Source organism: Phascolarctos cinereus, unplaced genomic scaffold (genome assembly GCF_003287225.1).
Source record: "Phascolarctos cinereus isolate Bilbo 61053 unplaced genomic scaffold, phaCin_HiC Scaffold_2;HRSCAF=192, whole genome shotgun sequence".
Classification (NCBI taxonomy): domain Eukaryota; kingdom Metazoa; phylum Chordata; class Mammalia; order Diprotodontia; family Phascolarctidae; genus Phascolarctos; species Phascolarctos cinereus.
The window spans coordinates 381,598,965-381,614,834 of NW_027555625.1; the positions used below are offsets into that span (position 1 = coordinate 381,598,965).

General features: G+C 38.2%; 1 pseudogene; it reads left to right on the top strand.

Annotated features, from left to right (window-relative positions):
* The first annotated feature begins 15,509 nt into the window (after positions 1 to 15,509).
* LOC110192830 (PCNA-associated factor pseudogene) lies at positions 15,510 to 15,870 on the top strand (annotated as a pseudogene).

The window sequence follows — 15,870 nt, forward strand, 5'->3', positions numbered from 1 at the left end:
CTGGGAGGTTGCTGTTACCTCCCTTTGAGAATAAAACAAATGGCTTCAGGAGCAGGTAGATACAAATGGATCACCTTCCATCAAAATAATCAATGCGCTTGAGAAGTTCTCATGCAACTTTCCATAAAGTTTCCTAACTTTCTGATCTAAACCAGATTACTTTTTGTCCAAAAAGACCTTTGCATCTTTCCAATTATTAGAATCTAACTATTGGTTGGGTGACCCCCCATACCAAGAACCGTTTGCTGAGATGCTGAAAGGATTTTATTCAGGAATGCTGGGACACTTTCCATGACCTAGTTTACTGCCTTGGAGTTATCCTTGACTTTTTCTGTTTCTTACCCCTCATATCAAACCAGTTGCCAAGGCCTGTATATTCTACCTTCTATCCCTCACATTAGTCTCCACTCAAAAAAAATCTAGTTCAGGCCCTCTCAGCCTTTATTATTACAATATCCCTCCTAATTGGAATCCTGACATCCAGTCTCTGCCCTTTCCAATCCATGCTCCATAGAGATGCCTATTTGATATTGTCAAAACACAAATCTGACCATGTCCCTCCTACCCACTTTCAAAACCCCTCAACCCCAAATCAGACATCTTCAACAATTCCTACCACCTCTAGGATAAAAGACAAAATCCCAGCATTTAAGGTCTTGCACCATCTGGCTTCTACCTATCTTTTCAGTCTTATTTCATGTTACTGTCCTTTAAAAACTCTCTATTTTGGTCAAACTAGCCTGATAATTTCAGAAAAGAAATTAAATAACTCATAAGTGAACTCTTAAAGAAAAACCCCAGAACCAATGAATATGCAAGTGAATTCTACCAAACGTTCAAAGAGCAATGCCAGTATAAGTTATTTAGCAAAATGGGGAAAGAAAGAGATCCTACCAAACTCTTTCTATGAGGCAAATATGATTCCAATATCTAAACCAGGGAGAGAAAAAGCAGAGAAAGAAAACTATAGACAAATAGGTATGATAAATATTTAAATTTATTTATAGGTTCAGTGGCAAAATAATCAAGCTACCAAAAGATAATTTTGTAGAACTAAAGAAAAAAATAACCAAATTTACCTGAAAGGACAAAAAGTTAAGAACCTCATGAGAAATAATGGAAAAAGTAGGAATGAAGGGGGCTTAATAGTATCAGATATTAAACTATATTACAAAGCAGTAATCATTAAAACTATTTTTTGTTATTGGTTAAAATATATATCAGAAAATCAATTAGTAGAACAGATTAGGTACATGGAACCAGAAGCAATAGAATATAATATAGTGTTCAATAAAGCAAAAGACTCCACTTCTTGGGTTAGGGACTCAGTATTTGACAAAAACTGCTGAGAAAGTTGGAAAGCAATCTAGCAGAATTTAAGTTTAGACCATCATTCACACCATAATACTAGAATAAGCTTCAAATGGATATATGACCTAGATATAAAAGGTCACATCATAAAATTAGAGGAGCAGGAAAGGTGATACTCTTCATAACTATGGATAGTGGAAGAATTCTTAGCCAAACAAGGAATAGGGAGAAATACAGAAGACAAAATTGACAGTTTTGATTACATGAAACTGAAAAGCTTTTTTTCACAAATTAAATCAATGCAGTTAACATTAGAAAGACAATTGTTAATTGGGAAAATCTTTGCAGCAATTTCTTTTGTAAAAGTCAGACATCCAAATATATAAGGAATTGATACAAAAATGCAAGAACAAGAGACATTCCCCAATAGATAAATGGCAAATTTTAAATATAAAATACCAAAAAATCCAGTACACTATACACAGTGGACAGTCAGAACTTTGTATTCAGTCTTCTATTTTGTGCATGTGTGGTTTTCTTTGTATTGGGAAATGTTTGTATTTTTTTTGTCAAGTTCATAATAATAAAAAAGGAAATTTTAAAAATCAAGGCAGCATCTGTATGGAGGATAGATTGGAGAAGAAAGAGATTTAATGCCACAAGATCAATTAGGAAGCTATTCTAATAGTCTAAGTGAGAGGTGATGAGGACCCGAAGTAGGGTGGTGGCTGTGTGAATGGAAAGAAGGAGATAGTTGGAAGACATATTATGGAGACAGAACGGATAAGAGTTAGCAACTTATGGATATGAGGGTTGAGGGAGTAAGAATTAAGGAGGATTTCAAGATTGCAAACCTGGATAACTGGAGGAATGGTGGTATTCTCAATAGAAATAGCAAAGTTAGGAAGAAAGGAGGGTTTAGAGGAAAGATAATGAGTTACGTTTTGGATGTATTGAATTTGAAATGCTTATAGAAACTTAGCCTGTATGGAGAGATTGGGCTTGATCCTTAGCCCTGGCCTATACTTCCAGGTCAGGGGATTTCCATTCTTTTAAACCTTTTGCTTCTCAGGTCTCACCTTTTTTACCACTCAAATACAGAAAAGAGTACCTCCTGTTCAGTTCCTTCTTTTACCATTCAAATGAGTCTCTGTTTTCAATTCTATGCTATCATATCTTAAGTCAGTCCCACTCACCCCCAGTACACCTAATATAGTATGTTTTCCACTCATATAAGCACACCACAGCTGAGTCTAAGGTTCAGAGGGAACACTTCTGTTCTCTCCTGCTTGTCTTTCTATCCCTTATTGCCCTCCAGAGAGGCTAGAATGGGTGATTCAAATTACCCTGAAATTGCTTCATGAAAGAAGTCCAAAACGGTTCGGGGAAAGGAAGAACTGGGTCTTCCCAGTGTAGATTCTTAGGCCAAGGAAGAGGATATTTTGTAGTCCGGGTGCAAAGGCAAAAGAGAACCAGAAGCGTTGACTGCTCTGGACAGTCAGGTACAGTTTCACCCCAACAAAGACCAATCATTCTCAAACGTTTATATTGCTCGTAATCTTAAAGTAAAGATGGCTCCAATTGGATCCTTTGAACCTCACCTGCGGATTTAGCCTTAGGACATAATTCATTAGGGTTACTCTAGCTCTCTCTAAGGTTGCTGAGTTCTTAGAAGATTCACTTTAGCTAACATGCCTCCTGTCCCTCCCCACTATCATAACCTTATAGCTTGGATGCAAATATTGATGGTATGATTATCAAATTTGGGGATGACAAGAAACTGAGAAGGATAATTAATATCGTGTGTAATAGATTTAGGAACTTTTAAAATCTCTACTGGCTTGGACAATTGTACCTCTCCAGGAAGATGAATTTTAAGAGAAATGAATGTAAAATCCTATACTTAAGTTTTTAAAAAATGCATAAATGAAGGATTTGGGGGACAAGGCTAGATAGCATTTCATGTGTAAAAATACCTGGGGGGGGAAAGGTTAGTCAAATTCAAGTTTAATAGGAATTAACATTGAGACAAGACAGCCCCCAAAAGGAACACAATCTTACACTGAATTAATAAAAGTATATTCTTAATGAAGGAGGTCATGGTTTCGCTACATTTTGCTCTGGTTAGATCACAACTGGAAAACTTTGTGGTAAACTACTTGTCACATTTTAGGAAGGACATTGACCCTAAAAAATAGAATGATAGCTGTCTTGACATAGATGAAGGGTTTTCATGGGGAAGAGAGGTTATAGTTATTTACATTATCAGTCCACTTTGTTTTCTGATAAACTGCCATTCACTGGTCAAGCAAGCCAGCCTAGAGGACATAGGAAAATCATCCATGAGCCAAATAGGTTAAACCACTGCCAACACTGTCTTCATCTTTCCTTCAGACCCTAGTGGAGGCAGGATAGGATCCAGAGTCCAAGGTCCCTAGAAATAACGATGCCTTTGGACCAGTGATCTTAATACCACCCTGGCCCCCCATTGCCACTGTCTACAATAGCAAAATTTTTCTAATTGTTACCTGTCAAATCTTCTACAAGGACCTGTCTCTCAGAAGCTACAGCTACTGAAAATCCAGAAAAGAAAGTTCTTACCACCAAAGTCCTTGGCATTGTCAAATGATTCAATCTCAGAAATAGAAATAGTTTTGTCAGTGGAAATGACATTAAAGAAGATGTGTTGTCATGCAGTTTTGTACTGCACCCAAAGGGTCATTGGGTTTCTCAGTCTGACTTGTGCTTAAACCTCTTCTATGAATTGTCTCCTTTTATTAGAATAGGAGCGGGGACTGTCTCATGTTTCCAGTTATATCCCCAGTACCTAGTACAGTCCTTTGCACATAGGAGGTGCTTAATAAATGCTACATTCATTCATTTTCTGTAACTTTGGAAAAGATAACTAAGACCAGTTCCTCAAAGTCACAGAGAGGTAGGGTGTGGCTCAATGAGCATAAGGAAGAATTTCCTGACAATTAGAGCTATCTAAAAACTGGAATGGACTGCCTCATAAGGTATTAAGTTTCCCAACACTTGAGATAGAGGAAGGATGACCACTTTCCAAGAGTCTTACAGAGAGGATTCATGCATGCCATAGGGGTTCGGGCTAGATAACTTTTAAGTTACCTTTGAAATGTGAGTTTCTATTACCAAAAAAAATTCATGGATCTCACTTTTTTATATGTTACTGGAAAGGCCTTCATTTGAGAAGTCATTGAAGTTACAAGATGGGGAAAACTCTACAAGTTTTACTGACCGCCAAATATCCTGATAAAAATATTATTAACATTACAAGAAACTTCTGAGGAGGACAGGGAAGAATATCTTTTCCTAAAGATTTTTTTATGATAGAAGATTAATGTCTTAAATTGTTTTATGTGCAGCCTTATCTGGAGGTAAGGAGCATAAACCTAATAATCCTCATAGGTCTTCTGAACAAGGAGGCTGTCTAAATGGAGGCAGGTGGTCTAGTTCCCACATCTGTACTCCAGCAAAAACCTAAAAGTAATAATAGACCAAAAAATGATCAATAAATCCAATGGATAATTGTAGTAAGTGATTTGTCTGCCCAGAACTGCATAAAAATTCAACCAGAAACTCCCAGGCAATAGGAAAGGGGGCCCACCAGCAAACATAGCACTTGTGTTCACACAAATAAGCCAGTATCTTCCCTGTACACTAGAAACCAGTCAAAGGCACATGTAGCCTACAAGGCTCTGTGTCTGAAGGCAGCAAGAGAAGAGATTCTCTCGTGTACTTTGAAAGAGACCAATGTTGTATGTCTGTGGTCATGGCAGCACTAGCTCTGGGAAGCCCAGGACCTTGGTCTCCACGGTCCCTGGTACTCTCTCCTGAGATGTCAGCTAGCTGGTAGTGTGCTGGAGCTAGCATTGGATTGGCTAGTGAGAGCTGCTTGTTAAATTTTCATTGTGAGCACTTATACCTCAGAAATCTGCAAACACTACAAATAAGGTCTTGATTTATTGTTTCACTGGTTGTCCAGACATAGGAAAGTGATGGAAAAAAAGTTAATAAGGCAGATTAAACATGCTTAGGGAATTTTTGGAGAGGCAGTTGCTGAACATTTCCCAGCGCAACCTTGTATAGAGAGCCCTAAACATCTAAGGCTTTGAAATTCAAAGATTCAAGGGAGCCTAATTCTAGGAACATGAGGGATCTAATTTGAAACCAAGCAAGGCAGACCACTACATCCAAAAGCATACCAGAAAGGAGAGCCTGGCACTAGGACAAAGTCCCAATTCAGGAACTAAGGCAGGAGAGATGAGTAAACAAAATAAGATACAGATGTCTAAAGAACTGCAATAGATCCAAAGATAGCTTAGAATAGAAAATGGAAAGTCTTACCTAAGTAATGATGCTCTGAAAACTGTGATAGACTAAACAAAAATCAAAGACTTCATAACATAGAAAGAAATATTATAACAAAACCAAAATATTTGAAAAAATAGAAGAAAATATAACATGATTGCTATCAAAAAACAACTAACCTACAAAACAAGTCAAAGAGATATCATTTAAGAATCATTAGACTTCCTGAAAACCATGATAAAAAATTTAGGCACTGTATTCCAAGAAATCATGCACGAAAACTGCTCAGGTCTATTAGAACCAAATGAGGAAAGAAAGAATATATCTGTAATCTCCTATAAGGAACCCCAAAAGGAAAAATTCCAGAAATGCCATAGCCAAAATCCAGAACTCCCATGTCAAAGAAAAAAATACTAGAAGAAGCCAAAAACAAAGAGTTTAAGTACTGAAGAGCCATAGTTAGGATCACACAAGATTTAGAAGCCACTACTTCTAAGGAGAAGTAATCATGGATTGTGGCATCCCGAGAGGCAAAAGATATAGGCTTACACCCAAAAATAACTTGTTCAGCAAATCTGAGTAATATACTACATAGGGGAAAATGTATCTTTAATGGAATAAAGGATATTTAAGACTGCTTGATGAAAAGAATAGAGGCTGAATGGGAACTTTGAAATGCAAATACAAGAGTCAAGAGAAACCCAGAAAGTTAAATTGATTTGGACAATTGGAAGGGACTGTAAGATGATGAAGTTCTAATAATCTAGTAGGAGAAGAAATATGTTCCTTCAGAACTTTAATGTCCTTAGAAGAAAATGAGAATGTTAAATTAAGAAAAACAGAGGAGGGATATATACAAATTGATTCTGTTCCGAGGACTTGAAAAGGGAACTAGAAGGTGTTAGGGATCTGTAGGACATTGAGGACCACAGGCTGTTCACGAGACTTCACTGATGGGCGAAGGCCCCTCTCGGGTGTTAGTACATGAGTAGAATATCCTGGCTCGGTTCTCCATCCACGGACCTTGCATCTCCCAGTCAGCAAAACTCTGACACTAGGCAAGCTCAAACTATAAAACAATGTTGCTAGCTCAAGCACAGTTAGCTCTAGCACAAAATTATATCCAGTATTGCTAACTTATGTATCAAGTATTGCTGGTTCATGTAATCAAGTATTGGGACATTCCGGGAACAAGAAGTCCATGGTGTTTTTATGGGAACAGCATGGGAGAAGGACACAGTCAGGATAAAGAAATGTACTTGTAAATCCTCGGTGTTGCCTAGTGGTAAAGATATGTAAACTTTGTTGCTTTGTCCGCTGTTACATTGGGGTATGTTCCCATGAGTCAAAGATATAAAACACTGTGCTGTGCCTTGAATAAACGGAGCTTCACCATCTTGTCTCCCTGCCTCTCACTGCTCGGCGCAGGGTATCAGGAACTAAGTTGGCCTTAGCATTCCTGGGGAGAGAGAGTTTAAGACTCTCACAGCCACTGAGCTGGACGCGCGCAACAAGAAGGAAGAATAGAAAGAATATACTCGTGTAGGAAGAAAGTAGAGTATGAAACATTATTTTTCATAATTGGTATAAATGAAAAGAAGAGTATAAAAATATGGAAAGAGGTAAGGTGAACCTTACTTTTCTCTGAACAAGAACACACATAAAATTAGGTGTAGAAATATGCTAAACTCTTCCAGTCTCAGACACACAACATATGACACTAGCTGTGTGACCCTAGACAAAGTCACTTAACTCTGATTGCCTAGCAAAAAGAAGAAGAAGAAGAAGAAGAAGAAATATGCCAAACTCAAGAGGGAAACAGGTGGACATGTGGAGAGAGGGAGGGAAGGAGAAGGTTAAGAAGGAGGATAATACCAAAGAGAACAGCTGGAAACAAAGCAAACTTCTTGATCCTGAAGGGAGAATGAAAAGAAAAAAAATTAAAGAAATAAAAAGATCTGGAAAGTAAAGGTGTATCCATTACCTAGGGAACGGCTGAAAAAATTATGATACATGAATGTAATCAAATATTATTACACTGAAGAAGTGATAAAAGAAATTATTTCAAATAATCCTGGGAAGTATAAACTGATACAGAGTGAAGTAAACAGAACCAAGAAAAGATATACAGACAATGGGGTATAGAAATCTATCCTGCCTTACAGGAAAACAGAAGGTGAAGGGGATAAGAGAAGTGGGGGCAGATAGAAGGGAGGGCAGATTAGGGGAAAGGGTATTCAGAATGCACACCATCTTGGGGTGGAGGGAGAGATGAGATGGGGAGAAAATTTGGAACTCAAAATCTTGTAGAAGTGAATGTCGAAAACTAAAAATAAATAAATTAGAAGAAAAAAAACCAGAACCAGGAGAACAAAGACAATAACATTGTAGCAAAAAACAACTTTGAAAGACTTAAGAGCTCTGATAAAACCAATAATTAACCCTGTCTCCAAAGGACTTATGATGAAATACATTTTCCACTTCATGACAGAAAGCTGATGGACTCAGGTTGTGTAAGGATGCATACGTAGGAATTTATTTGCTTGACTATACGTTTTTGTTTGAGTTTTCTTTTTTTCTTTTTTCAATGGGGAGGGTTGGGAGGGGCGAGGAGAGAAAAGAAATACTTGGTAATAGTGGGGGGAAGACAAGTTAAAAAGAAAAAAGAATTCCTGTGATACATGATTACAAGTTCCTTCTATTACTAAGATTCCATGATTCTATCTTCCCTGACCCAAAGTATAAAAATGTTCTTAATCTTCAATATGTAATCTATTCTTGGCAAGCACTATGATTTAATAATGACAAGCAACTAAACTAAAAATGTTTCATATCCTCTTTTAATAATACATTCATCAACCTACCACTCCCTTCTTACAGCTACTTTAAAAAATGCCAGAGGCTTTAACTGGTTTGCCAGTAGTCAGCAGAACAAAATGCAAATATGAAAACATAGGAGATATGTCCTGCCAGAGAGGAAATTCATATTATTCATTTCCCCCTAAGTCATTGAAACTCTGACCATACCTATGTTCTCTAAGATATGCTGCTCTTCTTGTCCGAATCTATTATGATTGATATCATTAAACAAGTTGAATCTGTATATTTTTGTTTTAATCTTAGTAAGCATACTAGAAATTCACTCTTTATGAAAGTTTAGGGTATTCTTATTAGCGGTATTCATTTGGCAGGAATTTATTAGCATGTTGGAGTTTGATTTCTTTTTTTTGTGCTCCTTTCTTAGTCTGAGGAAACCTGTTACTTAAAGAGAGTGAAGGTGAAGGGCTCTGCATCTGACAACTGGCCTTACAGAAATAGACAGGCAACCAGGGACGTTATATCCCTGTGCCAACCTCCTCTCTAGCACTTAAATGAAACATTAAAAAAGTAAATAACTCAAAGTGAGGGTAGGGGCAGTAAATAATTTTTTAACATTGGAAAATACCTATAAATGCCTTAGAGTGCTCGTGGCCCCATAGAGAGGTTATTCAGGGTTGCCAAGTAAATTAGCATTTCTAAAATGATAGTGCAAATCAATAGAGAAATAGGATTAGATTTACAAAAATTTATCTGCAATCCACTTTTCAGGAATGTATTCAAACTAGATGATCATTGAGAGTCTTTCCATCTTTAAATCCTATGATCAAGTGATTTTATTGAAAGAAGTGAGGATCGTCTGTGTCTTCATGTTCTGCTGCATTGAAAGCTCCAAACCAGGCACAGAGAAACCTGTCTGCCTCTCTGTTCCCTCCCCCATTCAAGCCAAAGCTAGATACCCAAAACTGTACGAGAGGAGCTGGTCAGCCCTACTTTTATCAAGGATCTGGCTCAACCCAAGGACTGAGCTAAATTCTTGGAAACCATAGTGTAAGAAGGAGTACAATGTAGTGGAAAGAGCCTTGGATTGACAAGCCCCAGGAGAGCTAGGTTCTAATCCTGACTCCATCACTGACTTGCCATGCCATTTTGGTCTAATCATAGCCCTTCCTTTGGCTTTAGCTGTTGCCTCTGTAAAATGAGGGGGTTGGGAAATGATTTCTAAGCGCCTTTTCAGCTCTGGCCTTCTACTTCCAAACAAGTGCCCTTCAGAAGGGCAAGAAAAGGATGTTTGTTCTAGGGTTGTCGAACCAAACTGCTGCATGTTAAAATATCTACAGTTAGAGCAAGTGGGAGGAGGCACTATTTCTAGGGTGAGCATTAGAAATTTGACTCAAGACAAAGAATCTTAAAATAGCATCAAGGCTGCAGATTCATTTTGAAACAAAAATATCACCAAATACACCTGTTAACGTGTCCTTTTGTTATAAATTGAGTTGTTATTCAGTGACACAGGTAGCTCCTCTCCTTATTGTGGCCCTCTTCAGATACTTCAATTGCTTAAAGTGGGTTTGTGTCTATATCTAGAGAGGTATTAAAAGACCCAAAATGTATATGTCAAAGTTACAATGCATTACATACACAGAAAGAAACCAACTGTAAGGATCTTGGGGGAATATTTTCCTCACTACTGTATTTCCTATAATAATAACTCAAATTCACATGCCATTTCTCTTCTCATCCTCACAAAACCTTTAGGGTGCAGGTGGTACCAGAATTATTATCTCTGATTTGCATATTTGGAAATTGAGCTTTGAAAATAAGATGGTTAAGGTAATACATCTAGCAAGAGGCATCACTAGGTTTAAACCCAGATCTAAATCTTATTTTATCTGGTAACTTTTCCATCTCCCTCTGTCTTAGTCTCTCTCATTCTATCTTCTCTACATTTTCCTTTCTCTTTCTCCCTTTCCCTCCCCTAATCCTCAAAGATTCTCAGTTAAAAGACCATCTAGAGTAGATCAGACCCATATATGAATGGTAATCCAATCTATGGCTAATCACTTGCCTTCTCTGGGCCTCAGTTTCCTCATATGTAAAATGGGTGAGTTTGGAACAATATAAAGTAAAGAAAAGAAGTGAAATGGAATGCTCTTAAATAGGTTTGGTCTTGGAGAAGAGTTCAGAAAATGTACCTTCCTCTCTTCTCTGCAGAGGTGGGGAATATGGATATGCAACGTTGTATGTATCGTCAGACATGAATGAAGCATTGACTGGTTTGGCTGAACTGCCTTTTTATTTTTCTTTTAAAAATTTTTGTTCCAGAGGATGATTCACTGGTTAAGAGAGAGAATAGACATATATTTTAGGAAATGAAGGTCAGTCAGTCAGTCAACAAGAATTTATTAAGTACCTGCTATGTGCCAAGCACTAAGCTAAGCACTGTGGATACAAAGAAAGGTACAAGACAGTCCTTGCTCTGTCTAGTGAAAGAAACAATATGCAAACAAGCTATATATAAACAATTAGAAGTAAGCAACAGAAAGAAGGCACTGGCATTAAGGGTGGTGTAGAAGCAAAAGCTATCAATAAAAATAAAATTTTAAACTGAAGGGGCTGGATTAGGTAACTTCTAGGATTCCCCGTCTGTATCTCTGATCCTATGATTTTAGATATGTGGTCATTCAGCCTCGGCTTTAAAAGACCTCATCTGGTGTCTCTGCAGCAGGATATTTCACTTTTGCACAGCTTTAATATTTATTACATTTTTATCATATCCAGCTGAAATCTACCTTTCTGAAATTTCCACTTAGTTCTCTTACTTCTATTCTCTGGAGTCAAGCAGAATAACTCCAATCCCTCTTCTAAGAAACACACTTTGAAGGTCACTGATGGTGACTATACCCCCATGTGCAAGTTGATTATTCTACTTTCAATGTAAGCATTTACACCTCAGAAATCCTAATCATTACAAATCAGGGCTTGACTATTTGTTTTGATTGTCTAGACTTAAGAAAGTGTGAATAATGCAGATTAAAATGAAATGTATGAGTACATACTCTCCCCTTCACCCCTCCCCCCACCTAGTAATTAAACATTTGCCAGTATAATCCTGTACTGTTTGGTAAGCATTGAACTCACCAGGACTACAGCTCAAGGATTGGAGGCATCACCACGATGAAGGCCTGGTGACTGTAAGTTGATGATGATGACGATGATGATGATGGTGATGATGATGATGATGATGATAATGGTAACTGGCATTTATACAGGGCTTTAAGGTTTGCAGAGCACTTTATATCCACAATCTCATTTGAGTTTTATAACAATCTTGGACCTGACTGTAATCTCTGCTACCAGGGAAGCTAACACTGGTGGCTTGCTTCAGCTCAGAAGTTCTAAGTGGTCCTTACAAACTCCAGAACCACTCTGGTGAATTCCCAGGAGTAGGAGGGGGTGTCACCTGGCTGCTGAAGGAGAGGAAAATCCATACAGATTGGAAAAACTTGTGAATCAAAACTCCCATGCCAAATAGGAGGGACAAAATGAAAAATAAAATACTTGAAGGCAGCTATGATGTTACCATCAAGTCGTCCTGAGGCTAAACACCCCCTTTTCTTCAAGCACTATTAGTATGGCATAATATCTATGCCTTTGAACCAACCCAGTAACCCTCAGAAGAATGTCCTCCAGTTCATCAATGTTATTCCCAATATGAGATGCACAAAATGAACCCCAAGCCTGAGATGCGGTTTATCCAAAGTAAGATGTGTGCATTGCCAAAGTAGGTTATGTATATGTTCATCTGAGTTATCTAAATGTGGCTCTTTGGGAGACATGAATAGTTATTTCTGAAATTTTGCCTACCCTCTCCAAAGCACATTCTGATTCCTACCTGAAGAGAGCTAGAGAAGGGGCCATGAGGCTGCCGAGTTTTCTCCTGATAGAGGGGTGACAAACTAGAATTATAGCTTTCTTTATTTACCCCTCTAAATATTGCTAGTCTAGGGAATGATTTTGCTTAGGTTCAAGTCATTTTTGGTTGCCATCCCTTAACGAGGAATGGGTACCCTAATTTTATAGCCAAAGGCTTGATTCCTTTCCATCAAGTCCTAGCATAAGAAAACTCCAAATGTAGAAAGGCCCATGAGTGCTAAGGATGTAGCTCAAAGAGAGGAAGAAGAGACATCTCTAGCTTCTTCTCCCCCTACTCTACTCTAAGGAAGATTTTCATTCCTGTCAGGAGGATAAGCAGGAAGTTGAGGCCAAGGTCACTCTGTTCTCAGAGAGAAGGGGTACCAGGCTAAGATTATATTTATCTGTTCTCTTAAATGTTATTAATCTAGGGGACATGATCAAATTCAACCTGATCACTTTGTCATTACTGGCAGACAGGAGAGGAAGGAGGACCCCAAGTTCTATACCCAAGACTTGATTCACCAAATACCAGTTCCACAATTAACACAAATAGAAAATAGCAAAGAAACCCATTTATCCAAATCATAGCAAAACAGAAATCAGAAAAGGCATGTATAAGAAAATATATATCACATAATACCAAGTGAAGGAGCTTTCTCAGTGGAGTGAAAGAGTTCTCCCACTAGATAACTCAGCTCAACCAAGAGGGAGTCCTTGATCTCACCCAAGGGAAAACTAAACTAAAATAGCAAGCTGAGTGGAGACTGCCAGCTTCAGTCGTGTCTTCCCAGGGTCTTTTCCTTCAGTAACTTGAAGTAGAGTTGGCCTTTTCTATCTTCTCCCTTGAAGCTGGAACCCAGAAGCTCCCAAAGCAATTCGAAGCTTAGAGGAGACGTAAAGCTTGAGTAGACCTGGAAAAGGTTGGCCTTGAAGAATCCCCAAGAGGACTGAAGGCTAGACTTCTGTTCTTTACAACTCCACCCCGCCCTTCACTCAGAACAGGACATTCATCTCCAACAATAATCAGAGAATACCATCCTATGAGGTTTGAAATGCGTTACTCTAGTTACATAAAAGACCATTACAAATATTGAATAGTGCGTAAACTCACTTAGCCAAATAGCAAACAGAAATCAGAGAAATTATACAGATTATAATATACCAGACAATACACAGAGTTAATGAATTCTCTCATTCAGAGTAAGATATCTCTTCTCATCCAAGAGAGAGGAAGTTATATCTCACTGAAGAGGAAATTTTCTAAAATCTCTAAGAAGGCAACCTGGAAATCAGGGACATGTGGAGGAACTAGGTTTCCCTTACATGTATGCTTTCCAAAGTCTGTAATCTCTCTCTATAGATCTCTTCCCAAAGAGACACTGGAATTCTGTATGTCCTCTCATCGTTTGAAGAATAATGTCTCTTTTCTCTCAAGCTCTCTCATTAGTGCGGGCCCTATGAAGACATGTATTGTTGAGTGATCCTCATTCACCAGTGAGGAGAGTCTTACACAAATGCTCCAGGCTTGAGATTTGAGTTACACTAAGGTAGCCTATCACCTTCCTCATCTTGGATACTATGTCCTAATTAATGTAGCCTTAGTATATAAGAGATCATGTGGCATAGTGGAAAGAACTTCAAGTCAAGAGACTAGGGTACAAACCCTACCTCAGATATTTATTGGCTGTTTGGCCATGGGTAAGCCATTTAACTTCTAATAGTTTCAATTTCCTCAGTTTGAATACAAGGATAAGAATACCTACACTGAAAAGTAATATGCCATAGAGAATCAATCTTGGAGTCAGAAAGACTTGGGTTCAAATCTCAGCTCTGACATATACTGGCTGCATGAGCCTGTATGAGGCAAGTCATTTGCCTCTCATTTACCTCCCAGCAACTTCAAAAGACTATAAATGGCAGAATAGTTGCCAATCTGAACTAGGTAAGAAAATATCTTCTTTATCAGTTTCCCCCACCAATGAAATCACAGGTTTAGACTGAAAAATAAATGTGTACATAATGGGATTGCTGTGAGGGAAATGCTTTGAAAACAATATACCACTACAAAAATGTGAGCTGTCAAGATGACATTAGCTAACATTAGCTATTTTTGGTTGCCCCGCCATACTGTTTATTCATATTGAGCTTGTGGCCCATTAAAACCCCTAGATCTTTTTTACTCAAATTGTTGCCTAGCTATATATCTCCCACCCTGTACTTATAGAGGTGATTAAAAAAAACCCCTCAAGTGTAGAATATCACATTTATCTCTATTAAATTAAATCTCTATCTGATTAAATATGGCTCAACCCTCTAATTAAGATTTTTTTTTGGATCATGATTCTATTATCTAATGTTTTAACTATCTCTTCTAGCTTTGTCTCAACCATAAATCTGATAAACATTCATTTATGCTCTTCTTCCAGCTATTGATAAAAGTGTCTAACAACACAGGGTAAAGGTCAGATCCCTTGAGTACTCTACTATATACCACAGGCCATGGTCACATTGATTCATTAATCACTTCTCTTTAGGTCTAATCTATTCAATCAGTTTTTAATCTACCTAGCTACACTATCAACTACTCCAGGCCTTTCCATCTTACTCAGGAATGATTTTGTCAAATGCCTTGCTGAAATCTGGATATACTAGGTCTAAGGCATTCCCCTGATTTATCTGTATAGTTACCATGTCAAAACAAACAAACAAAAAACCATGAGGTTAGTCTGGAATAATCTGTTCCCAATGATTCACGTTGGCTCTTGGGGATCTCCCTTCCCTTTGTACGTACTCACAAACCATTCCTTTAACAATGCTTTCTAGAATTTTCCTAGGAAACAAATTCAAGCTGATTAGTCTATCATTTGAAGAATCTACCTTTTTTCTTTTTTTGAAAATTGGAACATTTTGGTTGTGCTCAGCAGCTTCCCTGTCCTGCATGATTTTTCAGAGATCACTGAAAAAAGTGCTGCCTTCATAGCCTCTAATTCTTTCAGTACCTCCAGCTTCAGTTTCTCTAGAATTGGTGGCTTTGGTGGCTTTCCAACTGCATGGTTCTTGGAAAGATTCTACCTCTGTCCACCGGCCTCATCCTTATCCCTGTCGTTTCGTCATCCACTCCTGCTTTGGTCATGGTTCGGACTAAGGCCGACTGCATGCTAGGCTCCTACCGCAAAGTGGTGTCGGCTCAAGCACCCCGGGAGGCTCTGGGTCACTCCAGCTTCCCCAAGGCCTCTCCTTCACCTCCGTCCAGGAAAGTTGAAAGTAAGTATGCACGTGGAAACCCAGTATGTGTACGTACGGCCAACACCCACATGGCAAAAAAGAATTGAAGAAAAAAGAGAATCAAATTCCTGATGAAGCAGAGGCAGGAAATAGTGGCCTAGGAAAACCTAAAAGAAAATCTCTTCCTTTGCAACCTGATCCCACAGAAGATGATGGATGTACAGAGGAAGAATAGAACATTCTCATGTATCTTTGCTTTCATCAGAA